This window comes from Canis lupus, chromosome 12, assembly GCF_011100685.1.
Source record: "Canis lupus familiaris isolate Mischka breed German Shepherd chromosome 12, alternate assembly UU_Cfam_GSD_1.0, whole genome shotgun sequence".
Taxonomy (NCBI): Eukaryota; Metazoa; Chordata; class Mammalia; order Carnivora; family Canidae; genus Canis; species Canis lupus.
In genome coordinates this window covers 50,070,395-50,097,542 of record NC_049233.1, presented here as the reverse complement: position 1 = coordinate 50,097,542, position 27,148 = coordinate 50,070,395, and the positions used below count along the sequence as shown (strand labels likewise).

The 27,148-nt window shown below is 36.8% G+C and overlaps 1 long non-coding RNA gene across 2 annotated transcripts in view; it reads right to left on the bottom strand.

Moving 5' to 3' along the window:
* The window catches only part of LOC119874216, a 55,254-nt gene that overhangs the window by 3,415 nt on the left and 24,691 nt on the right, over positions 1-27,148 (bottom strand). For both annotated transcript variants that reach the window (XR_005368021.1, XR_005368022.1), the window contains exons 2-4: positions 17,751-17,851; positions 3,898-3,978; positions 186-2,388 (exon numbers count right to left, since the gene is read on the bottom strand). This is a non-coding gene — a long non-coding RNA (uncharacterized LOC119874216). The remainder of the gene's footprint in view (positions 1-185; positions 2,389-3,897; positions 3,979-17,750; positions 17,852-27,148) is intronic.

The window sequence follows — 27,148 nt, the reverse complement described above, 5'->3', positions numbered from 1 at the left end:
GGGATCCCTGGGTGGCGCAGCGGTTTGGCGCCTGCCTTTGGCCTAGGGCACGATCCTGGAGACCCAGGATCGATTCCCACATCGGGCTCCCGGTACATGGAGCCTGCTTCTCTCTGCCTGTGTCTCTGCCTCTCTTTCTCTCTCTGTGACTATCATAAATAAATAAAAATTAAAAAAAAAATAACCTCTTTTTTTAATTCAATGTATAAGTACAGTATAGAAGAAGATATTTGTCTCTCATTTTCTGTGCACACTTTGAATTTTTAAAAGAAATCTGCCATGTAAAGATGGAACTGATAAAGATAGGAAACAGTTAAAATATCTCAAGCCATCTAACTACTTTTGTTTTCAAAATTATCAATTTAGTCCCTACTACTTTAAGATTATTTGTGTAAGAGCTATCCTAAAGTTTACTTTAGGGTTATCTGTGAAAAAATAATAGTAATAATAGACTGCAAAGCCAAAAAATTTATCCAGTGTTATTAGAGAATAAGAAGTTCTACACAGATATATTCACTCTCTTAAAATCCCTAATTTTTACTGAACACTATTTCATATGTCCATGATGACTCTGTGTTAACATTGTAGAAATAATTATTGTGCTATGCTTTAATATAGTTGTAACCTCATGACTACTAGAAGTTCAGGCCATTTACCCCTACACTAAACGGCCCCAGGTTGCTTCATAATGAGAGATTCTATAGCATCAGACTTCTCTACCTTTCACCGTGAGCTGTCCTTTTACAGTATTTGGATTCTCACACCCCTACCTCAAAGCCACCTTTGCTTCAAAGGTAGAGATGGGGAAGTAAGCAGATTCCTTAGAAGTTTGGGCTACCATCTGGCTTGATTTCCATTTGAAGAAAGCTTACCAGAAAGCATGCTAAATTATGAAATGATGGAACAACAGAACAGAAAATAGTGTGCAAATTGTTTTCTGCTGATAGTGTATACCAGCTGTTATTTCCTATCCAATCTTTGTACAAATTGTTTTCTCTACAGATTTAATACTATGATCATGCCTTTACCAGACCTCTTCTGCTTTATTCTATTTCTACAGTTTACCAATAAGATTTTTTTAAGACTTTACTTATTTATTCATGAGAGACACAGAGAGGCAGAGACATAGGCAGAGGGAGAAGCAGACTCCCTGTGGGGAGCCTGATGTAGGACTTGATCCCAGGACCCTGGGATCATGACCTGACCCAAAGGCAGACACTCAACCACTGAGCCACCCAGGTGCCCCTACCAATAAGATTTTAAAACCTAAAGCTGCCCTCAAAGTTCTGCCCACTATCTATTGACATCTGGTAGTGGAATGGGTTTGATTTTATATTCTAGTCCTACAGGTCTTGGATGAAATTGTAATAGTTTCACTGGGTTCAAGCCTGGTTCATTTGGAATAGTTAAAACTAGTAGCTATAGCTTCTAATGTTAAAACTGATCCTTTGCAAACATCATTAGAGAAAACTTCATGATTTATCTATAAGACTCTGCTATGGCAGAGAATTCAATTCTTAGCCTCTCATTTAGTCAAATGAGCCAAGACAGGCTACCCCTGATGAACATTACCACCACCTCAGCACACAGTATAACAGAGCCAAGGAAATTCCAAACTGCTATTCACCACATATGTGAGAGAAATACTTTATGACCTTTAAAGTGGGCCTTTGTACATTAATACAGCTCTCTGACAATGCTCAACACATTTACTCATGGTGGATTTGACTCTTGGCTCAATGAGATCTAAAGGAAGTTAACTAAAAATACAGAAGGGCAATTTTTATCACTTATTTCTCTGAGTGTGTAGAGAATTTGCTTAGGAATCCAAGTCCTATGGCCTGAAATACTCAAACTGTCGCTAACACACATAGTAAGTTCAGAGAGTGGCAGAGACTACACAGACCTCTCAGCTTCCCCCTGGGGGAATCAAATCTGTTTGCCCTACAGCTGTGCTGAGATGTATTTTAATAGAAGCACTATTCTTTAAAATTAGTGTCTGTTTCATGACTAATTTTACAGGATTATGTGTGACCATTAAATCAATACACTCGTTTGCAGCATGTGGTATTCACTTCACTTTCAAAAGTTAAAGTTCTTTAAAATTGTATTAGTTTTCTCTTACAGAATAACCAGTTAGAATTGTTAGAATCATTCTCAAACGATTATATTTTATAATGTGTTTTCACAGTGAGCAAAAGCAGAAGTGGAGAAATGAGCCAAAACTCTCCATCCATATAAAACATGAAGAAACCTAATTGAAGAGGTCATATATCCAGAAGCCAAAGTTGCTTCAGAGGGCTTAGATCAGAGCCCATCCTTTGGTCAACTATCCAGTGGGCTCTGTCTTCACCTGGGGTCAGGGTGTGCGAGGGGTCAAACCTGAAACTGAAAAGTAGAATAATTATCCATTCAGTACCCGACTTCACATGGTGAAATGTCCCACTAAATTATGACTGGGTAAACTGAAACCATATCCAGATGCCCCCAGGGCTGCTCTGCTCAATACCTTCCTATCCACCTGCCTTTCTCCGAAGCCCTGCGCAGTCCATGGAATGGACTAGTTCGGATCTATCTCTTCACTTACCTATCAGTTATTCTGTCTCTACAGAATGGAAAGTCTTGTTTTCAACTCTAACACTCGCTCCCCACTTCCCTGTCCTTTTTCTTCGAAGCAATGTAATTTGAGCTGAAATACAGAGTTGCTCACTCTTTTTTTGCCCCTGTTGCATAAAAACTGAAAGGGAGAAACAAAGGCTCATGTGAACTTTGGAGATTAATACTTCTGGTCCCAGCTGTCAGATTTATTTCTTCTTTGTAGCTAAATCGGGTTATTATACTACAAATCTTTATTCTAGATGAAAGATTTAAATCTCCACAGAATTTGAGGAGTTGGGGGTGCAGTGGGGGGAGGGTGTGCATAATAATCCATACACAGTAATTGGCTGTAGTTTTATCTGGATGCTTGTATGGAGGCTGCTATCAAATTCTGATAAACTTTTACTGACCCCTTTCACTTTCCAGAGTCCCTGGGAATCCCAGCAACCAACTGCATTGTCCTGGCATTCAGACTTTTGTGCTCAATTATAAACTCTCTTCACATCTAAGACGTCATGTTTCGACAGAGCTACTTTAAGGAATCAAAGAAATTAAAAGATCTTTTGGGTTGCTTTGTAATAATAGTAGTAATAAAAAGAAGTTTCTATAACTCAAGCATTTGTCCTTGACGTGTTCTGAATTATTTCTTCAGAATTAAAAAAAAAAAAAAAAAAAGAGGCAGACATAATGGAAGGCTTAGAGATTCCATTCAGCTGCTTTAAAACCAAAACCAAAGAACAGCAGTGGCAGCAAAAGTCTGAAAAGGCATTAAGTCATCAAAATCACCATTCAATGGAACAGCTTTGAAACAGATGTCTCTCCCATCATCTTTATCCAAAGAACCAGGGAGGGGACATTGAGTATATTAATAAAGATAATAAATTAACCAGCCTTAAGTCAGTGCCCCTTTCATACAGGTATTCTTTAGGCAAATTTGTTAAATGGTCCCGAAGCACCCCTTGTAGATTTTGCTTCATGTAGCAACCTCTTATTTTCTCAGTATTTCAAAGGGTAAAAGGATGATACTGGGCACTGAGTCCTAAATCAGGATATTTACTTGCACTTACAGAAAATGGGAGAGTAAAAACTTATCTGTAGCCCTGATTAGGCTGAGTAAAACTCATTTGTGTTTAGGAGTCCCAAGCACAAATCAGGATTTCTGAAGAGCCTTTCATGTTCCAATCTCCAGGTGACAGTGATCATTGTGATTCTATGTGGATAGTCCCCTGGCGCTAAGCAATGCAGAGGCCCTGGATTAAAGGCCTTTTGAAAATGTCCATTTGCCACATTTTTACTCACGTTTCCTTCCGAACAGCTAGAGAGTTCTGTTTCCAATTGTTTCAAGAACAGTATACTCCTCTGAAGGAGGAAAGGTGGAGCCTGTCAAAGAGCAGGGGGAAATGTTCTTGGGTCAAAGTACTTATGTCAAAAGTCCTATGAAAACTGTTGGGATCCTGCCATAAATGTTTGAAATCCTGACTGAGAGAAAGGCTAGAAACTAGGGCTGCCCCTGCTCATAACCTCAAGGCCCCATCTGACAAAATTATCTTTGACCTGGTCCTGTCATAATGTCTGAAATTGCTCCCTCTGAAGACCTCTTCCTTGTTAAGTGCATCTCCTCCAGAAAGTCCCTATTTAAATGCTAATGTTTTGCTCACCCAATATCAGTCATTACTTTATCACATTAGCCTCAATCACCCTGGGAAAATGGAACTCAGTCAGGTAAACACTAATGAAAGACAAGGTGAAAGGGATGTTCCAGAACATGTGTGGGGAGCAAAGATGTGAGTGGTAGCGGTTAAACAGAGTATACTGGGGTCATCAGCTAGAGTGACAGGCAATAAACCAGTACTCCCTCTCGCAAGTGGGGTACATAACAAGCTTCCTGGAGGAGAAGCCAAAAGAAGATTAGGGGATACTTTAAACAAGCCTTATCTCCTTCATAGTTTTATCTAAAGTTGGTCCTAGTTGAGTATAAGTAAATCCAATAAACAAGACAGAAAATACTAACACTAATCTTAACTAAAGCATGGTCAAACAGTCCATATGCCTCCAGAAGAAATAACTCAGCTGGGAATTTAAAACACGCATTTGGCCTTTGCCATTTAAGATGATCCACTGCAAAGTAGGCCAACTCTATTTGACAGAATGACAGCTATTCCCACAGTGTCTTTGGGATGTTATTTGAAAATCAGATTATTTATTTTTTAAAGGCAACATCCATTGTGAGGCTTGTTTTTCTTTCAGTTAATCTAAATGGGAACATCCTTATCTGCAAGGACACAGATACCTTTTTGTGGAGCCTTCTGCAAGATACAAATGTGTTGCATGGTAATGATCTTTCTGGTTAAATTAAGATGTTCTGTACTACAAAAGCCTATATGTACAAACAGCAAAGGTTGGATGTAGTAAAGAACAATTCATTGGGTGTCTAAAAGCATAAGACAAATAGCGCAAGATGGCAAAATATTTGTGCAAACATATTTTTTGAAACATATTTAAAATCCAACTTGTTTTATTAATATTTTTAAATGATGCTTATTCTTAACATGCTTAAATGTCTCCCAGAGGGAAAAGTGGTCTGCAAAAAAGCTTTTGATCTTCATTTATTTTCAAGCATCTGCAAATTAAAAGACCTGTTGGGGAGATATTTCACTCATTTGTTGGCTGAGAGGCACATTTTGTTTTCAAAGGGAAGAAAGATGTTCATTTAAATTTGAAGGAATCTCCTTAAGTTTAGGAAATAGCAATGTCTCCATGAAAGAATATATGACTTCTCAGGTATTTTTCAGTGGCTTTCTACTGTTCTCTATTGGAAGAGAAATTTCAGGATACTCAATTAATAGGGCAAGAATATATGTCCTTTAAAGTATATCTGTGTTAAAGAAAACATCTTTGCATTTATGACACCACCTGCTGAAGGTGAGGGAATTTGTTCCTAGCCAGAAAGAAGATGAGCTGGTGAGATAAAATTGTATAGTGTTGGTGAAGACAAAGTTTTTTGGTCAATCTGACATGGATTTGAGTTCTAGTTCTAACACTTCTTAATTAATTTGAGGCTGGAGAAGTCATGCAATCCTAATGCCTCAGCTGCATTATCTACAAAATGGACACAAAAATAGAACATCCTTCATAAGACTATTGTTGAACATTAAAATAAGATAATGCCTATAAATGGTAATGAACACATAATGCACAGCACCTGGCATACAACAAGTATCCAACAAATAACAACAATCTGTCATATCATTATTCATCAATGAAACTTTAATTTTAGGCTATGTCTATATCAATTTGATAATAGAAATATTTTTGGTCAAAACATTTTGTGTAGTGAGGAAGGCTTAAGGTAGAGAATCATTTAGCAATAATACCATCATTCTCAGATACTAGTGTATACTTTTATAGATGAGTTCTTATAGCCACATATAAAATATTTGAGTTGGCCACTGCCCTAAACTCTGGAAAAGGGCTGGGGATATACACCCTTTCACATCAGATCTAGAAAATAGTCATCAAGTCTTTTTACTAATAGTTACTCCAGAGGCCTCTGAAATACCTGTGAACTACCTGTGAAATGAAATCGCTTTGTCAGCAAGAGGGGCAGAGACAATTTGAAAAGGTTACTGTCATGTGTGGCTAGCATATCGGGAACATCTAAACATTCCACTTTCTATTGTCATGTGTAGCTAGCATATTGAGAACATCTCAACATACCTCGTCCTACCAGAAGAGACATAATTTCAGTACAGTTTGTTCAGCATTGACAAAGATATGAAAAATCTTTGATGTTCTTGTTATTCATTCATAAAGTAAGTCAAAGAACAATACCAAACAGATACAGAAATCCATCAGTGTATCTTATTCAGATCTTACGGATTTTCAGGCATATTTAAATCATATAGAAAGATAATAAATTCCATCCTCTGTAATTTTATATATTAAAAAATCAAGTTGCTGAAAAGTTAAGGACTCCCCCTGAAGTCAGAGGGCTCATTACGGGCAAAGTTGTATTGGAAGGCATGGCTCATGATAGTCCATCCAGGCCTCTTTTCACTACCCACTTATGGCTTATAAGGAATACAAGAGGTTTGCATCTCTCCTAACTCCAAAGTACATGAGTCAAAAGGAAGGTTTTCATGGGGAATTGCAAATCAGGTCACTCTAGTGAAACTAACAATTTTATCCAATATTTATTAAAACAAATTAGGGGGCATTTGGGTGGCTCAGTTGGTTAAGCATCTGTCTTCAGCTCAGGTCATGATCCTGGGATCTTGGATGGAGCTTTGTGTTCGGCTTACTGCTCAGTGGGAAGTCTGCTTCTCCCTCTCCCTCTGACCCTCCCTCCTGCTTGTGTTCTCTCTCTCTTTCTCTTTCAAATAAAGAAAAAAAAAAAAATCAAGTCATGCTACTCTATTAACTTTGCTTAGAATTCTCAATATACTATGAGCTAATAGTCACATAAAGACTAGGAAATTAAGCAACAAGACAAGCTAAACCATGCAGCATCAGTGATTAATGCACAATTTAAGTGTTAAGGAACCTGGGTTGAATTCCACTGATGCGTTCAATGTAGCCATTAACTGGTACACTACAATGTTAATAGTCCTGTTGAAGATATAAAAGTTTTCCCTTCATAAATTGATAGACCCAGAATGAGTTTTATTTTTAACTATAAAGCCCCTATAACATTTTTTTTAAAAAACGACTTATTTGTAGTTTTCTACAGTTAGCCTAGTTCCTTCCTTAATCACTTTTGTGAGGTCTACACACACACACACACACACTCCCATTCCCCCATTCCACTCTCATTTCTGCCAGAAATTGTATACTGCACTAATTACTATAACAATTCCACAACAAGGATGGCTGGTTGTTTGTTTACAATTCTGATTTATAGTAAAGAAGGGAGAAGTCAGAAGCCTCTCTAGGTAAAGAACTACTCAGCTACTTCTCAGAGCTGGAAAGGTGTGTCTGTAGGAAGCTGAAGAGAATTGAAACATCAAGAAAGAATTTCCGTGTTCTCATTCAGTCTGAAACCAATATAGAATTGGAAATCTTGCTTCACGCTTCCTTACCCCAGTACCTGCAAAGCTCACATAGCACCCTATAATTCAAACAGAGAATGAGATGGCCTGGGGGCATTGTGTGAACGAGTCAGGAGCCAGCAAGGCAGACTGAATTCAAACTTCCCTGGTACTGATGACAACCGTTAGCTTCCACTATTTCTGACTTTTCTATGCTTGCTATCTAATTATGTCACATCTTGAAAATGTAGCAAGAGAAAATTCCATTTCAGCTCTAATAATAGAAATGGGTAATATTTACCACTTTAACAGATTGTGCTATGTTGTGAATGAAGGCTGACTCTTCAGTCACATTATATAGATGAAGTTGCTTTGGCAATAGTGGAGCAGATGGGAATTAGAAAACTAAGTAGACTATGAGAGTGATGTGATTTTAAGAAAGTAATTTAATCTAAATCATGGTGTTAAATGGAAATCTTATCCATAAAAAATTGTATGTTGGAAAAGCAACTAAATGTCCTAGTAGGGCGAAAAAGGCAATTTTAAAATGTTATTTTAAAGTATATTAATGGCACTGAATCCTACTCTATTGAAAAATCAGATCATTTTCCCAAACAAAAGCTTAGACTATAAACTTAGTAATAGCAATATGCAGCATTAGTGGACAATAGCAGGAAATGCCAAGATGTCCTTGAGCCACAGATGAAAACAAAATGACTAAATAAACCATCTATATAAACCAATATAGGAGAGAATGAGGGACACTTGATGAAGATTCAAATAATAATGTGCGAAAAAAAATGGTTCATACTCTCTATGTGGGGTTTCTCCTTATTTTAATTCCACCAGTCCTGCAATTCCAGATTTCCACCATGGTCAGCAATGACCATCGCTGGCAAACCCCATCAGTGTTCCACTAGCTGCAAGTAGATACTCCCCTAGAGAAAATTAGGGGTGCTTTCAGCACATTTAAAACTTTTCCCTGGGTCACACTTAAAGACAAACAAAAACAACAAAGTCAACTAGTACAAAGTACAACAGTCTCTGCTGAGGGGAGTGGGGTGGGAATGAGCCTAATAAGTGTGATAAAAGTTGCAGTCAGTTTGCAGAGAATAAACCTCCTATGATGCCAGGAGACCTTAAGAATTGATAGAATATTTTCTGAGAAGCAAAGCAAATACATTAAGTTCTGCGTTAATATTCAACAAACCTTTATTGTGCCTAACAGTTGGGTGGAGGCTAGCTAGGTAGCATATGCTTTGCCAAGACCTGAGGTCAATTAAATCAAGCCTTAGGTCCTGCTAGTTATCCTCAGTGGCTCTTTTATAAGATATGTGGGGTAAGTTTGATAACAGAGGATGGTGCACCTACACTAAAAAGTGCTCGCAACTTATCTTGGACTGGGATCCACTGCAGCCTTTTATAGATCCTCCTTCAGTCACTGAAGCCTCCCTGGATCTCTGGGGCATAATACAGGCAATACCTTATTTTATCATATTTCACCTTATTGAATTTTGCAGATATTATGATTTTTACAAATTGGAGGTTTGTGGCAAACCTGCATCAAACAAGTCTACTGGCACCATTTGTCTAGGAATATTTGCTCACTTTGTGTCTATGTCACATTTCAGTAATTCTCACAATATTTCAAACTATTTCACTATTATATTTCACTGTGATCTGTGATTAGTGATCTCTAATGTTACTATTGTCATTGTTTTTGGGTGCCATGAACCATGCCATGTAAGAAGGCAAACTTAATCCATAAGTGTATATATTCCAACCGCTCCACTGACTGGCCATTAGCCTGTCTCTCTCCCTCTTCTCAGGCCTCCCTATTCCTTAAAACACAACAACATTGAAATTAGGCCAGTTAACAACCCTACAATGGCCTCTAAATGTTCCAGTGAAAAGTTCCATGTCTCTCACTTTAAATCAGAACTAGAAATGATTACAAGCTAAGGAAGGCATGTTAAAAAAATCAAGATAGGATAAAAGCTAAGTCTTTTGCACCAAACAGCCAAGTTGTGAATGCAAAGCAAAAGCTCTTTTAAAAAAAAATTATTTATTTATTCATGAGAGACACAGAGAGAAAGGCAGAGACACAGGCAGAGGGAGAAACAGGTTCTATGCAGGGAGCCCGATGTGGGACTCGATCCAGGCATCCTGGGATCACACCCTGAGCCAAAGGCAGATGCCCAACTGCTAAGCCACCAAGGCGTCCCAAAGCAAAAGTTCTTGAAGGAAATTAAAAGTGCTACTCTAGTAAACACACAAGTGATAAGAAAGCAAAACAGCCTTATTGATGACATGGAGAAAATTTTAGTGGTCTAGATAACGTATCAAACCAACCACAACATTTCCTCCAACTAAAGCCCAATCCAGGGCAAGGCCCTAAGTTTCATCAATTCTATGAGGGCTAAGAGAGGTGAGGAAGCTGCACAAGAAAAGTGTGAAGCCAGTAAAGGATAGTTTGTGAAGCTTGAGGAAAGAAGCCACCTCCATAATATAAAACTGCAAGATGAAGAAGCAGAAAGTGCTGGTGTGAAAAGTACAACAACTTATCCAGGAGATCTAGCTAAGATAATGAATAAAGGTGGCTACACTAAACAACACATTTTCAAGGTAGATGAAAAGGGAGAAGATGCCATCTAAGGCTCTCATAGCTGGAGAGGAGAAGTCAATGCCTGGCTTCAAAGTTTCAAAGAGCAGGTTGACTCTCTTGTTAGGGGTTAATGCAGCTGGTGATTTGAAGTTGATGCCAATACTCATTTACTATTCCAAAAATCCTAAGAGGCCCTTAAGAGTAATGCTAAATCTACCCTCCCTGTACTCTAGAAATAGAATAACAAAGCCTGGATGACAGCACATCTGGTTACAATACAGTTTCCTGAATATTTAAAACCCACTCTTGAGACCTACTGCTCAGAAAAAAAATATTTCTCTCAAAATATTATGGCTCCTTAACAATGCACCAGGTCACCCAAGAGCTCTGATATAGAATGACAACAGATTAATGTTGTTTTCATGGCTGCTAACACAACATCCATTCTGCAAAACATGGATAAAGAGTAATCCTGACCTTCAAGTCTTATTATTTAAGAAATAAATTTTGTAAGTCCATAGCTGCCATAGATAGTGATTCCTCTGATGGATATGGGAAAAGTCAAGTGAAAATCTTCTGGAAAGGAGAAACCGTGCTAGATGCCGCTAAGAACATTCATGATTCATGGGAAGAGGTCAAAGTATCAACAGGAGTTTGGAAGAAGTTGATTCCAATCCTCATGGATGACTTTGAGGAGTTCAAGATTTCAGTCGAGGAAGTAACTGAAGATGTGGTGAAAACAGCAAGAGAACTAGAATTAGAACTGGAGCCTGGAGATATGACTAAATTACTGCGATCACATGAAAAAAACTTGAAAGGATGAGGAGTTGCTTTTTATGGATGAGCAAAGAAAGTAGTTTTTTGAGACAGAATCTACTCCTGGTGAAAATGCTGTGAAAACTTTTGAAATGACATCAAAGGATTTAGAATATTACATAAATTTCATTGATAAAGCAGTAGCATGATTGAGAGGATTGACTTCAATTTTGAAAGACATTCTACTGCGGATAAAATGCTGTCAAACAGCATCACATGCTACAAAGAAATGATTTGTGAATATAGGAGGCAATCTGTGTGGCAAACTTTACCATTGTTTTCTTTTAGGAAACAGCCCCAGCCACCTCAACCTTCAGCAACCACCACCCTGACTAGTTAACCTTTCACCAGCAAAAAGATAATAGAGGACTCACTGAAAGCTCAGATGAAAGTTAGCATTTTTTAGCAATAAATTACTTTTTAATTAAGGTATATACTTTTTTAGACATAATATAATTGCATACATAATAGACTACAATATAATGTAAATATAACTTTTATATGCACTGGGAAGTGACAAAATGCATTTAACATGCTTCACTGCCATATTCACTTTATTACAGTGCTCTAGAACCAAACTCATATCTCCAAGTTATTTCTGTATAGTGAGCAATAAAACTGTGCCTCATTATGAAATCTTAGGGAAGAGTGTTGCCACCATGATACCCAAAGGTATTTCAGGAGAAAATTTATAGATGTCTAAATCAAAATTTGTGAATGCTATTATGTTATCTTGCATGTTTTATTTTCTTTTATCACTGTAGCATAGCTCACACATAATGTTACATAGTTTCAGGTGTACAACATAGTGATTTGACAACTCTATTTTATACTACCTTACAAGTATAGCTAACATCTGTTACCATACAACACTATCACAACCATTGACTATATTCCCTATGCTATACCTTGCATCATCATGACTTATTCATTCCATAACTAGAAGCTTGTATCTCTTACTTAGTTTACCTATTTTACCCATCCCACCAACCACCATCACCTGCCCTCTGGCAACCACCAGTTCGTTCCCTGTATTTATGGGTCTGTTTTGGCTTTTTGTTTATCTATTTGTTTATTTGTTTTGTTAGTTTCCACATATAAGTAAAATCATATAGCATTGGTCTAGGTCTGACTTATTTCAGTTAGCATAATACCCTCTAGGTCCACCCACATTGTCATAAATGGCAAATGGTAAGATCTCATTCCCTTTTGTGGCTGAGTAATATTTCAGTGTGTGTGGGTGGGCTATTTATATCTCACGTCTTCTTTATCCATTCATCTATTGATGGATGTTTAAGTTGCTTCAAAAGTTGGGCATTGCAAATAATGCTGCAATAAACATATGGATGCATATATCTTTTTGATTTAGTGTCTTCATTTTCTTTGCATAAACAATCAGTAGTGGAAGTACTGTGTAATATGATATATTTTTTTAATTTTTTTAAGGAACCTCCATACTGTTTTCCACAGTGGCTGTACCAATATATATTTCCCCCAAAAGGCACAAAGGTTCCTTTTGCTCCACAACCTTACTAACACTTGTTATTTCTTTCTTGGTAGTCATTCTGATAGATATAAGGTGATATCTCATAGTGGTTTTAACTTGCATTTCCATGATAATTAGTGATTTTCAGCAACTTTTTATATGTCTATTGGCCATCTGTATATCTTCTTTGAAAAAAAATATATTCAGATAATCTGCCTATTTTTAATCAGATTGTTTTGATGCCAAGTTGCATACATTCTTTATAGATTTTGAATATTAACTCCTTATCATATATATCATTTACAAATATCTTCTCCCATTTGGCAGGTTGCTTGGTCATTTTGCTGATGGTTTCCTTCATTGTGAAAAAGCTTTTTATTTTGGTGTAGTCCTGATAGCTTATTTTTGCATTTGTCTCCCTTGCCTGATGAAACATATCTAGAAAAATGTTGCTACAGTCAATGCCCAAGAAATTACTGCCTATGTTTTCTTCTAGGAGCTTTGTGGTTTCAGGTTTCACATGTAGATTTTTAATCAGTTTTGAGTTTATTTTTGTGCGTGGTGTAAGAAAGTGGTCCAGTTTCATTCTTTTGCTTGTCACTGTCCAGTTTTTCCAGCACCATTTAGTATAGTGTATAGTCTTGCCTCCTTTGTTGTAGATTAATTGACCATATAAGTATGGGTTTATTTCTGGGTTCTCGATTCTATTCCATTGATTTACATGTCTATTTTTGTGCCAATAACATACAGTTTTCATTACTATAGTTCTGCAATATATCTTGTAGACTTGGATTGTGAAATTACAGCTCTGTTCTTCTTTCTCAAGATTGCTTTGGATATCCAGGTTCCTTTGTGGTTCCACACAAATTTTAGGATTGTTTCAGTTCCATAAAAAATACAATTGCTATTTTGATAGGGATTGCACTGCAGCTTTAGATTGCTTTGAGTAGTATAGATATTTTTAATTTTTTTACTTAAACTCAACTTAGTTAACATATATAGTATTATTAGTTTCAGGGGTAGAATTTAGTGATTCATTAGTTGCATATAATACCCAATGCTCATTACATCAAGTGCCTTCCTTAATGTCCATCACTCATTTACCATTCCCCCACCCATCTCCCCTCCATCCACCCTCAGTTTGTTCTCTATAGTTAAGAATCTCTTATAGTTTGCCTCCCTCTCTGTTTTCATCTTACTTTATTTTTCCTTCCCTTCCCTATGTTCATCTGTTTTGTTTCTTAAATTCCACATATAAGTGAAATCATATGGTATTTGTCTTTCTCTGACTTCTTTGCTTAGCATCATACCCTCTAGTTCCATCCACATCATTACAAACGGCAGGATTTCATTCCTTTTGATGCCTAAGTAACAAAACTAATGCTTCCAATCTAAAAGCATGATAAAACTTTCCATTTGTGTCATTTTTAATTTCTTTAATCAATGTTTTATGGTTTTCAGGGTACAGGTCTTTTGCTTCCTTGGTTAAATTTATTCCTAGGTATCTTATTTTAGTGTAATTGTAAATGGAATTATTTCTTAATTTCTTTCTGCTACTTCATTATTAGCATATAGAACATATTACATCTTGCAACTTTACTAAGTTCATTTATTAATTCTAATAGTTGTGTGTGTGTGTTGAATCTTTAGCTATTCTATACACAGTACGACATCATCTGCAAATACTGACAGTGTTACTTCTTCCTTCCTAATTCAAATACCTTTTACTTATTTTTCTTTCCTGATTGCTATATCTAGGACTTCCAGTTCTGTGTTGAATAAATGTGGTAAGAGTGGACATCCTTCTCTTGTTAAAGCTCTCAGTTTTTCACCATTGAGTAATTAGCTGTGGGTTTGTCATATATGGCCTTTCTTATGTTGGTATATGTTCCATCTTAACCTACTTTGCTTTTATCATAAACAGATGTTGAATTTTGTCAATGCTTTCTCTGCATCTATTAAGATGATCATGCTGTTTTTATCCTTCATTCTGTTAATATGACATATATCACACTGATAGAATTTGCAAATATTGAACCATCCTTGTATCGCTGGAATAAACCCCACCTGATCTGATCCTTTTAATATATTTTTGAATGTGGTTTAACATTTTGTTAAGGATTTTTGCATCTATATTCATCAGGGATTTTGGCCTGTGGTTTACTTTTTTTGTAGTGTCTGTCTGGTTTTGGAATCAACACAATGCTGACCTTGTACAATATATTTTAAAGCTTTCCTCCTCTTCTACTTTCTGGAATAATTTAAGGAAAGTAGATTTTAATGTTTGGTAGAATTTTCCAGTGAATCCATCTGGTAGGAGTTTTTGATTACCAATTCAATTTCACTACTAGTAAATGATCTATTCAGATTTTCTATTTCTTTCTAATTCGGTTTTAAAAGATTGCATGTTTCTATGCACTTCTTCTACGTTGTCCAATTTGTTAGCATATGATATTTTTGTAGTACTCTCGTATCTTTTGTATTTCTGGGGTGGTGATTGTTATTTCTCTTCTCTTTCATTTCTCGTTTTATCTATTTGGGTCCTCTCTCTTTTTTTCTTCATGAGTCTGGCTAAAAGTTTATCAATTTAGTTGATCTTTTCAAGGAACCAGCTGGTTTTATTGAATTTTTCTATTGTTCTTTTTTATTATTTCCATCCCAATATTTATAATTTCCTTCTTTCTACCAACTTTGGGCTTTGTTTATTCTTTTTCTGGTTCCTTTAGGTGTAAGTTTAGATTGTTTATTTGAAATTTTTGTTGTTTCTTGAGGTAGGCCTGTATTGCTATAAATCTCTCTCTTATAAATGCTTTCACTATATCTCAGAGATTTGGGGCCATTCGGTTTCATTTTCATTTGTTTTTATGCATTTTTTAAATTTCCTCCTTGATTTCTTCATTGGCCTACTGGTTGTTTAATAACATGTTATTTAGCCTCCACGTGTTTTAATTTTTTCTAGTTTTTTTCTTGTGATTTTGTTGTTGTTGTTTCATACCATGGTTGGAAATGATGCTTGATATGATCTCAACCTTCTTAAAATTACTGAGACCGATTTTGTGACCTAATATGTGATCTGGAGAATATTCCATGTGCACTTGAAAAGAATGTGTTCTGTTGTTTTTGGAGGGAATGTTATGAATATATCTATTAAGTCCACCTGGTCTAATGTGTCATTTAATGACCCTGTTTCCTTATTGATTGTCTGCCTCGATGATCTATCCATTGACGCAAAGTGTTATAGTCCCATAATATTATTGTATTACTGTCAATTTCTATCTTTATGTCTGTTAATATTTATGAATTTAGTGCTCCAATGTTGGGTGCATAGATACTTACAACTGTTATAGCCTCTTGTTGGATTGATCTCTTTATTATTATGTAATGCCCTTCTTTGTCTCTTATTACAGTCTTTGTTTTAAAGTCTGTTTTGTTTGAACACAATAGAGAACCTAGAAATGGACTCAACTATTTGGTCAACTAATCTTCAACAAAGCAGGAAAGACTGTCAAATGGAGAAAAAAAACAGTTTCTCCAGTGTTGGGAAAACTGGACAGCAACATGCAGGAGAATGAAACTGGACCACTTTCTTACACCATATATACAAAAAATTCAACGTGGATGAAAGAAAGAAATATGAGACAGGAAACCATAAAAATCCTAGAGAAGAACACAGGCAGCAACCTCTTTGACATCAGCCAGTATAACTTCTTACTAGACATGTATCCAGAGGCAAGGGAAACAAAAGCAAAAATGAATTTTTGGGACTTCCTCAAGATAGAAATCGTCTGCACAACAATGGAAATAATCAACAAAACTAAATGGCAACCTACAGAATGGGAGAAGATATATGCAAATGACATATTGGATAAAGGGCTAGTATCCAAAACCTATAAAGAACTTACCAGATTCAACACCCCCAAAATAAACAATTCAGTTAAGAAATGGGCAGAAGACATGAACAGACATTTCTTCAAAAAAGGCATACAAATGGCTAATAGACACATGAAAAAATGCTCAACATCACTCATCATCGGGGAAATACAAATCAAAACTACAATGAGATACCACCTCATACCTGTCAGAATGGCCAAAATCAACAATTCAGGAAACAACAGATATTGGCAAGGATGCAGAAAAGAAGGCACCCTCTTATACTGTTGGTGGGAATGCAAACTGGAAAATAGTATAGAGGTTCCTCAAAGAGTTCAAAATAGAACTATTCTGTGATCCAGCAATTCACTCCTAGGTGTATCCAAAGTCTACAAAAATACTGATTCAGAGGGGTACATGTACCCCAATGTTTATAGCAGCACTATTAACAATAGTCAAATTATGAAATTGTGGAAAAATCCCACATGTCCATTAACTGATGAATGGATAAAGAAGATGTGGTATGCATATTACACACACACACACACACACACACACACACACACGGAATATTACTTGGCCATCAAAAAGAATGAAATCTTGCCATTTATAAGACTTGGATGGAACTAGAGGGTACGATGCTAAGTGAAATAAGTCAGTCAGAGAAAGACAAATATCATATCAGTTCCATTTCGCATATGGAACTTAAGAAACAAAACAAATGAACATAGGGAAGGGAAGGAAAAATAAAATAAGATGAAAACAGAGAGGGAGGTAAACTATAAGAGATTCTTAAGTTGGTTAGGCAAGTGGGAAAGAGGGTACTGGGAATCTCCATGATGGGATGCAGGCATGCCTGCTAACTCATTTATAGCCAAAGTGGTATCAGCCTGGAGTGTTCCAGGGTGCTTTGTGCCATTGTCATCTTGACATCTTGGCTAGACCTGAAGTGAGTACTCAACAGGGGTGTCCCAGTATGTTCTGCACTGAGGCCACCTTGGTGGGATGGCTTGTGCTGGTGTGGGCTAGAGACTTGCAGCTCAATGAGGCAGTAGGCCAACTAGTGTGCTCACAACCTACTTCCATCTACACTATCAAGGTGGAGGAGGAAGACAAAAACCAACACACTCCCCACAACCCCCCTACAACCTGGAGAGAGTTACAGCAGTTCCGCTGCCATTTGGCAGAGTTCTGAGGCTGGAAACCTTATATTCATTCTAGTTGCTCTCTTAAACTGTGGAGGGGGCGGTTTCTGTGCCCCACAGATGACAAATTTTCTGACAGTCCCTCAATAATATCCCTCCCCATTGCAGTTTGCAGCATTGGGTATAGGGGTTCCCTTAGTTACCTTGTTTCTGACTCTCTTGCCATTCTCTATGTGGCCTTCCTCTCTTTCATTGTACAGAAGCTGTTCAGTCAATCCTCAGTTCTTCTTCAGGAGGTACTGCCCTATAAATAGGTACAGATTTGGTATATTAGTGGAAGAGACAAGTTCAGGGTCTTCCCACGTTTCTATCTTGGATACTCTCCTATCTTGCCTATTTTAAATGCACCATAGTTGGAATTTAAATCCCAAATTGTCTAGGCATCACATACTGCCAAACATGCCTTTAAATAGACAAGAACTATACTATTTATAATCTACAGAACACCATGAAAAACCTCATTTTCCTAAGTATAAAATGTGGAAGCTAGGATGAGAGTTTCACTTGATTTATAAGCTTTAATAAGGCCCTCCAAACCAAGAATTTGTGCGTGAGTACCTCATTTTTTTACTCTTTTAGGAGATAAAAAAGCAAAATATTTAAAGAACATGGAATTTTGCTCTACTGTGAATATCAGATCTTTTCTAGGAACAAACTATTTTCCAGAAGTAGAAGATATTTCAAAGGCTTTAACTGAGTGTCCAAGAGGAGTAGGAAAGAAGCAACATTTTACAAAGGAAAAGAGATGTGGTGAAGAAAGAAAGATGGAGAGAATGCAGATTAAATTGTCTGTTTCATCATTTTGCCCATAATTTTGGTTTGATGTAGCAGCCATGACAATTCATGATGCAGATAGTGTATTAGTGAAATTGATCAGGGGCCCCAGCTGCTGTTCTATGAAATCCTTCTGAGCCTTTGCCCCAAGGCTGTAACTCCCACATGTGCAGCAGAGCTACTCAAGCAGATGGGTTCCTGGTCCCTGGGAGGTATAAGACTCAAGGCCTTGATGAACCTTCCCCAGATTGCACAGCAGTTCTACCAAGCTTTTCATTCTCTTTAACTCAAAGTCAGGTTTACTTCATGATCTAATGATTCTCTTGGCCTTTTCCAACACTCTCTCTTATTTTCTTTCATAGCCAGCTCCCCTAATAAAATCACTGCATATTAATTTCCATCTTGCTCTCTGCCCGAAAAAAAGTACACAGTGACCTGATAGGCTGAAAGGATTTCTGTGCTTCCTTTAAGCCCTTATTTTGCCTCATATACACATCCTTGAGAGGTTCTCTCCATTTTTTTTTTTTTTACTTTTTTTTTGGTTCTCTCCATTTTTATCCAGAAAAACTGTGTGAACTTTTAAAAATTTATTTTGGTGAATTTCACTACCTTGTATACGACTCACACCTACTTGGAAGACAATTTTTTAGAACACTTTGAAAAAAATGTTTTAACTAGAATGAGGCAGTTCATGCAGAGAGAGAGTCTATGCAGTCAAATAAATACTCATCAAAAGTTGGAAGCCAGGTCTTGGTTTGGGGTTCCTTATTTATAACATTTTAAAGCTTATAAATCAAGTGAAACTCTTTCTTTCATCCTAGCTTCCACACTTTACACTTAGGAAAATGAGGTTTTTCACGGTGTTCTATAGGTTATAAATAGCATAGTCCTTGTCTATGTAAGGCATATTTGGCAGTATGTGATATCTAGACAATTTGGCATTTAAATTTCAACTATGGTGCATTTAAAATATGCAAGATGACATAAACCATAAGCTGGGCTTCTAAACTCTGGCTTTTTTATGACTGATATTTAAAATAATGTATCAAGAGGTTAATACCCCCATTGAAATTGTCTCTGTGTCTCTTTACACACAATTGGTTTGACTGTTATGACTGTCAAAATAAATTAGAAAAGAATTGAGCCAATGGTACCTTAGACACAGCTTTAAACATCTCTACAATAGATGAAAAATGAAAAGGTTAAACTAGAAAACGTCTAAGGTTTCTTCCAGCTTTAGTAACATAGGATTCTATAATTCTGTAGTTTAATGCAGTCAGGTATATTTAGAGTTCTCCCTCCCTGACCATTAAGTTCCTTTTACATTATGTACCTTTACATAAGTTTAGAGAATTTCCTTCTCTAAACATTTTCAGCAACCATGACAATTCCAGGTCTAATATGTGGGCACTGCTGGGCCATTTCTGTAACTAGCATCAATCAGATGGTCAAGAACCATAGCATTGTCTCTGAGAAAGCACAGATCTCTCTTGCCTTTATTCTCCTTTTTCTGTTGCTACTTTAGGGGAATAATGATGGGAAAATTACTCTAAAAATATCCAGCTTTAGCATTTTAGCATACACTAAAAGCAACCCAACACAACTTTCCCTAAAGATCACACTTTCCACAACCAAAAGTTACTTGCAGTAAGTATCTTCTGACGGGTTCTAAGCTATTGAACAGGGCCAGTTAGTCATGCCTAGCCATTAAAATCTCTCAAAGCCACAAATACACAATTAAGTTCAACTTGAACTTGAATGATGAGAGAGTAAAAAACCATGGTTTGTGTAGGAGAAGCTAGCTCCCCCCGCCTTTCCAATCAAAAATAAAGGAGAACCAATTAGATATTTGCTGTTATTATTTAAAGAAACTATAAATAATTCATTAATATTCTTGTTATCTAGTGTACCTGCATTTTATATTTTAGTATCATTTAAATTATATATGTTTATATGTATAAATACATGCTCAGATGCATATATATATATCTAAGCTTTGACACATCTACTCTCTATTATCCTTCCTGTCTTGTATTTAAGTACCATGACCAAGAAATAAATAAAACTTTAGGAAACCCCTGCCATGAGAATTTTAGAAACCTAACCCTTACAGATGAAACAGGATTTCTGAATTGTAAATACCTATAAATTCAGAAAAGCAATTTTTTCATCTTTTCAAAGCCCTCAAATTCTTTTTTTTTTTAAGATTTTATTTATTTATTCATGACAGACACAGAGAGAGAGAGAGAGAGAGAGAGAGAGGCAGAGGGAGAAGCAGGCTCCATGCAGGGAGCCTGACGTGGGACTCCATCCCAGGTCCCCAGGATCAGGCCCTGGGCTGAAGGCAGCGCTAAACCACTGGGCCACCAGCGCTGCCCTCAAAGCCCTCAAATTCTGTTCAAAGTTACTGTTTTTCAAGTCTATGCACATAGTTGTTTTATAAAAATTAAATTAAAACAAAGCAATGTTTACTATTCTCTTAATAAAAATTGCAACTAAAAAATTAATTCAATTACATTTGATAGCAAGATGTTAATAGTCCAAATGTTTTATAATATGTAACATTATCTAAGATGGCAGAGGAGTAGGAGACCTTAGTTTTGTCTAGTGCCAGGAATTCAGCTAGATAGCTGTCAAATCTTTCTGACCACTGGTGAACTCAACCAGAGATCTAAGAAAAAAATTACTGAAATTCTACAAATAGAAGAGTGACCACTTTCTGCAAGGTAGGAGATGCAGAGAAGTAAATCCAAGGTGACATATCAGAAAACAGATCCCAAGCAGAGGGAGCCTCTGTAAACTGGCCACTGGGAAGTGATACAGAAGCAGAGTACAAAATCCCAACTTTAGAAGTCTGCTCCAGTGAAGGATGTCTCTGCCTGAAAGGTACTTAGGTGGCGAAGTGCAGCAGAATCCTAGGTGGTCTCAGGATCCATGGGGTCACAGAAAGAACAGGGGTGCCGGAGTGTGGCGGAGTCCCCAAGCATCAGAGCCAGGAAGCCAGCTGCAATCAGTGCGCCCAAGGAGTGGCCTTTCAGCTTGGTGTTGCTATAAACCACAAATCAAGGCAGTCAGGTGACAGCTCTCCAAGCAGGGGCTCAGCAAGCAGTAGAACCTCAGCAAGACCCCTCTTCCTCCCCAGGGAGGAGCGGCAGAAGAGTATGCTGCAGGAGTCTGCAGGATTTGGAGACTTAAAGCAAGTCACTGCCTGAGATGGAAATGCTCCTCACAGGCTAGGTGAGCATAGACTGACTGAGGACAAAGACCTGGAAGCAAGGAAGAGGGGAGTGATTGACTGCTTTTTCCTGAGGGCACACTGAGGAGGGGGAATCTGAGCTTTCAGCTCTGGCTTTGGAGACTGAGAGGCTGCCATTTTCACTCTCATCCTCTAAAGCTGCAGGGAAATCCTCACAAAATAAAAGCCACCTAGAGCAAACTGGAGCAGATTATGTAGCCTGGCCCTCTGGCAAGGGCAGTGCAATTCCACCCTGGGGTGAGGACACATGAGAATCAGCATAACAGGCCCCTTCCCCAGCAGTCCAGCAAGAACATCCACTAAGACCAAGTTTACCAATGACACAGAACTGCAAAACTCAAGTGTTAGGGGAAAATAGTATTTTGAATTCATGTTCTTTTTCTCATAATTCTTTAGTCTTTCACTTTAATTTTTTCTCTTTCCTTTTCAATTTATTTTATCAACTCTTAAAAATCTTTTTCAATTTTCATTTTTACAGTTACATTCTATCCTTTCATTGTATTTAATTTTATTTTATATATAAATTTTACTTTTTTTGCAATTTTGGGATGCAATTAACAAACTGACCAAAATTCACCCAAAATCTGGTGTATTGCTCTGTTCTCTTCACCTGTCTGATTACATTCTCTCTTTTTTCAGAAGACTTAAATTTTTTATCTTTACAGTTACATTCTCTCCTTTCATTTTTAATTTTATTTTTGTATATATATAAGTTTTCTTTCTTTATAATTTCTTCTAACAGATAAAGGTATGTCCAGGATATAGTGTATTGATTGCTCTGTTCTGTTCACTTATTTATATTCTTTCTTTTCTTTTCTTTCTTTTTTATCTTTTAATTTTCATTTTTATAGTTACAGTCTATCCTCTTTGTATTTAATGTTATTTTATACCCATATAAGTTTTTATTCCTTTACAATTTTCAGATCTAATTTTCTTTAAAAAAAAAAAAAAAGTTCTTATTTATTTATTCATGAGAGACACAGAGACAGAGGCAGAGATACCAGAGGGAGAAGCAGGCTCCCTGCAGGGAGCCCTATGTGGGACTCAATCCCAGGACCCTGGGAAAACAACCTGAGACCTGAACCAAAGGCAGACACTCAAATACTGAGTCACTCTGGTGCCCCTGGGATCTAATTTTCTAACAAACAGACCAAAATACACACAGGAGCCAGTGAATTGCTCTGTTCTGTTCATCTGTCTGATTATTGCCATTTTATTGTTTGTTCTTTCATATACCTATTCTTCTCTGGACAGAATAACAAGATGGAAAAACTCAACATCAAAAAAAGGGTACAAGAGGCAGTATTAACAGCCAGGGACCTAATCAGTATGGACATAAGTAAAATGTTGAAACTAGAGTTCAAATAATGATTATAAAGATATTAGCTGGGCTTGAAAAAAGCACAGAAGACACTAGAGAATCCCTTTCTGGAGAAATAAAATGTAATCAAGTCAAAATTAAAAAAGGCTACTGATGAGATGCAAACAAAAATGGAGGCTCTGCTAGGATAAATGAGGCAGAAGAGAGAATTAGTGATATAGGAGACAAAATGATGGGGAATAAAGAAGTTGAGAAAAAAGATAACTACTGGATCATGAGGGGAGAATTCAAGAGATAAGTGATACCATAAAGCAAAACAATATTAGAATAATTTGGGATCCCATAAGAAGAGGAAAGATTGGGGGTGGGGTTCAGAAGGTATATTGGAGCAAATTATAGCTGAAATTTTTCCTAATCTGGGAAAGGAAACAGGCATTCAAGTTCAAGAGGCACAGAGAACCCCCTTCAAAATCAATAAAAACAGGTCTACACCTTGACATATTATTGTGAAGCTTGCAAATCTCAGAGACAAAAAGAAAACCCTAAATCAGCTTGAGACAAAAGATCCATAACCTACAAGAGTAGAAACATTAGACTGGCAGCAGACCTATCCACAGAGACATGGCAGGCCAGAAATGAATGGCATGATATATTCAGGGTGTTAATGAGAAAAATATGCAGCCAAGAATACTTCATGCAGTAAAGCTATCATTCAAAATAAAAGGAGAGATAAAAATCTTCCAGGACAAAGAGAAACTAACAGAATTTGTGATCACTAAAACAGCCCCATAAGAAATATTAAAGGAGGTCCTTTAAGCAAAGAGAGTCCAAAAGAAACATAGACCAGAAAGGAAGGAAAAGAAAAAATATAGAGAAACAGTGACTTTACAGGTAATACAAAATACTAAATTCATATCTTTCAGTAGTTACTCTGATGTAAATGGCCTAAATGCTCCAATCAAAAGATATAGGGTATCAGAAAGGATAAAAAAGCAATACCCATCAATATGCTGTCTGCAAGAGATTCACTTTACAACCAAAGACACCTTCAAAGTGAATGTAAGAGGGTGGAAAACTATTTATCATGCTAATAGACATCAAAGAAACCTTAGGTAGAAATCCTTATATCAAACAAATAAAATTTTAAACCAAAGACTGTAATAAGAGATGAGGAAGGACACTGTATCATAATTAAAGGGTCTATCCAACAAGATCTAACAATTGTAAATATTTATGCCCCTAATGTGGGAGAAGCCAATTATATAAACCAATTAGTAACAAAATTAAAGAAATACATTGATAAAAATACAATAATAGCAGGAGACTAACACTCCATTCACTGCAATGGTCAGATCATCTACACGGAAGATCAACAAAGAAACAAGGGCTTTGAATGACACATTGGACCAGATGGACTTCACAGATAAAATTCAGAGCATTTTATCCTAAAGCAACAAAATACATATTCTTCTCGAGTGCACACAGAACGTTCTCCAGAATAGATCACATACCAGGTCACAAATCAGGTCACAATCACTACCAAAAGACTGAGATCATGCCCTGCATATTTTCAAACCACAATGCATTGAAGCTTGAATGCAATCACAAGAGGAAACTTGGAAAGAACTCAAATACATGGAGGTTAAAGAGTATCCTACTAAAAAATGAATGGGTCAACCAAGAAATTAAAGAAAAATTTTTTTAAATTCATGGGAACAAATTAAAACCAAAATGCAACTATTCAAAACCTTTGGGAATGCATCTAACAAGGGTCCTAAGAAGGAAGTATTTAACAATATAAAACCTTTCTCAAAAAAACAAGAAAGTCCTGAAATATACAACCTAACCTTACACCTAAAGGAGCTGGAGAAAGAACAGAAAATAAAGCCTAAACCCAGGAGGAGAAGAGAATTAACAAGATTAGAGCAGAAATCAGTGAAATAGAAGCCAAAAGAACAGAAGAATAGATCAACAAAACTAGGAACTGCCTCATTGAAAGAATTAATAAGATCGATAAACCCCTGGCCAGACCTATCAAAAAGAAAAGAGAAAGGACCCAACTAAATAAAATTATGAATGAGATAGGAGAGATCACAACCAACACAACAGAAATACAACTAATTATAAGAACATATTATCAGCAATACATGTCAAAAACTTAGGAAATCTGGAAGAAATGGATGCATTCCTAGAAATGTATAAACTACCTAGAAATGTATAAACTACCAAAACTGAAACAGAAAGAAATAGGAAACCTGAACAGACCATAACCAGCAAGGAAATTGAAGCAGTAAACAAAAATCTCCCAACAAACAAGAGTCCAGGACCAGATGGCCTCCTAGTGGAATTCTACCAAACATTTAAGGAAGAATTAACACCTGTTCTTCTGAAGCTGTTTCAAACAATAGAAGTGGAAGGAAAACTTCCAAACTTATTCTATGAGTTCAGCCTTACTTTGATCTCATAACCAGGCAGAGACCCCACCAAAAAGGAGAATTACAGACCAATATTCCTGATAAACATGGATGCAAAAATTCCCACCTAAATACTAGCCAATAGAACCCAACAGTACATTAAAAGGATTATTCACCATAACCAAGTGGGATTTGTTCCTGGACTGCAAGGGTAGGTAGTTCAGAATCTGCAAATCAATCAATGTGATACACCATATTAATAAGAGAAAAGAGGGCAACCCTGGTGGTGCAGCTGTTTAGCGCCGCCTGCAGCCCAAGGCATGATCCTGGAGACCCTGGATCGAGTCCCATGTCAGGCTCTCTGCATGGAGCCTGCTTCTCCCTCTGCCTATGTCTCTGCCTCTCATTCTCTCTCTGTGTTTCTATGAATAAATAAAATCTTAAAAAAAAACAAAAAATAAAAAATAATAAAAGACAAGAACTATATATGATCTCAATAGATGCAGAAAAATCATTTGACAAAGTACAGCATCCTTTATTGATTAAAACTCTTTCAGTGTAGGGACAGAGGGAAACTCAATATGATAAAAGGTATATACAAAAAGCCCACAACAACTATCATTCTCAATTGGGAAGAACTGAGAGCTTTTCCCTTAAGGTCAGGACCATGACAGGGATGTCCACTCTCACCACTGCTATTCAGCATAGGACTAGAAGTCCTAGCCTCAGCAATCAGACAACAAAAAGAAATAAAAGGCATCCAAATAGGCAAAGAAGTCAAACTCTCATTCTTCACAAATGACATGATACTCTATGTGGAAAACCCAAGACTCCACCCCAAAATTGCTAGAACTCATACAGGAATTCAGCAAAGTGGCAGGGTATAAAATATAAAATCAATTGATATATAAAATCAATAAAAAACACACAAATCAGTTGCATTTCTGTACACTAGCAATGAGAGAAGAAAGAGATATTAAGAAGTTGGTCCCATTTACAATGCACCAAAAATCATAAGATACCTAGGGATAAACCTAACCAAAGAGGCAAAGGATCTGTACTCAGAAAACTATAGAACACTCATAAAAGAAATTAAGGCAGACACAAAGAAATGGAGAAACCTTCCATGTTCATGTACTGGACGAACAAATATTGTTAAAATGTCTATGCTACCTACAGCAATCTATACATTCAATGAAATCCCTATCAAAATACCATCAACTTTTTTCACAGAGCTAGAACAAATAATCTTAAAATGTGTATGGAACCAGAAAAGAACCAGAAAAGAACCCGAATAGCCAAAGGAAGGTTGAAAACCAAAGCTGGGGGTAGGGTATCACAATTCTGGACTTCAAGCTCTATTATAAAGCTGTAATCATGAAGACAGTATGGTACTGGCACAAAAACAGACACATAAATCAATAAAACAGAATAGAGAATCCAGAAATGGACCCTCAACTCTATGGTCAACTAATCTTCAACAAAGCAGGAAAGAATATCCTAATGGAAAAATGACAGTCTCTTCAACAAATGGTTTTGGGAAAATTGGACAGCCACATGCAGAAAAATGAAACTAGACAATCTCCTCACACCATACACAAAAAAGACTCAAAATGGATGAAAGACCTAAATGTGAGACAGAAATCCATCAAAATCCTAGAGAAGAACACAGGCAGCAACCTCTTTGATCTTGGCTACAGCACCATCTTGTTAGACACTTGTCTCCAAAGGCAAGAGAAACAAAGACAAAAATGAACTATTGGGACTTCATCAAGA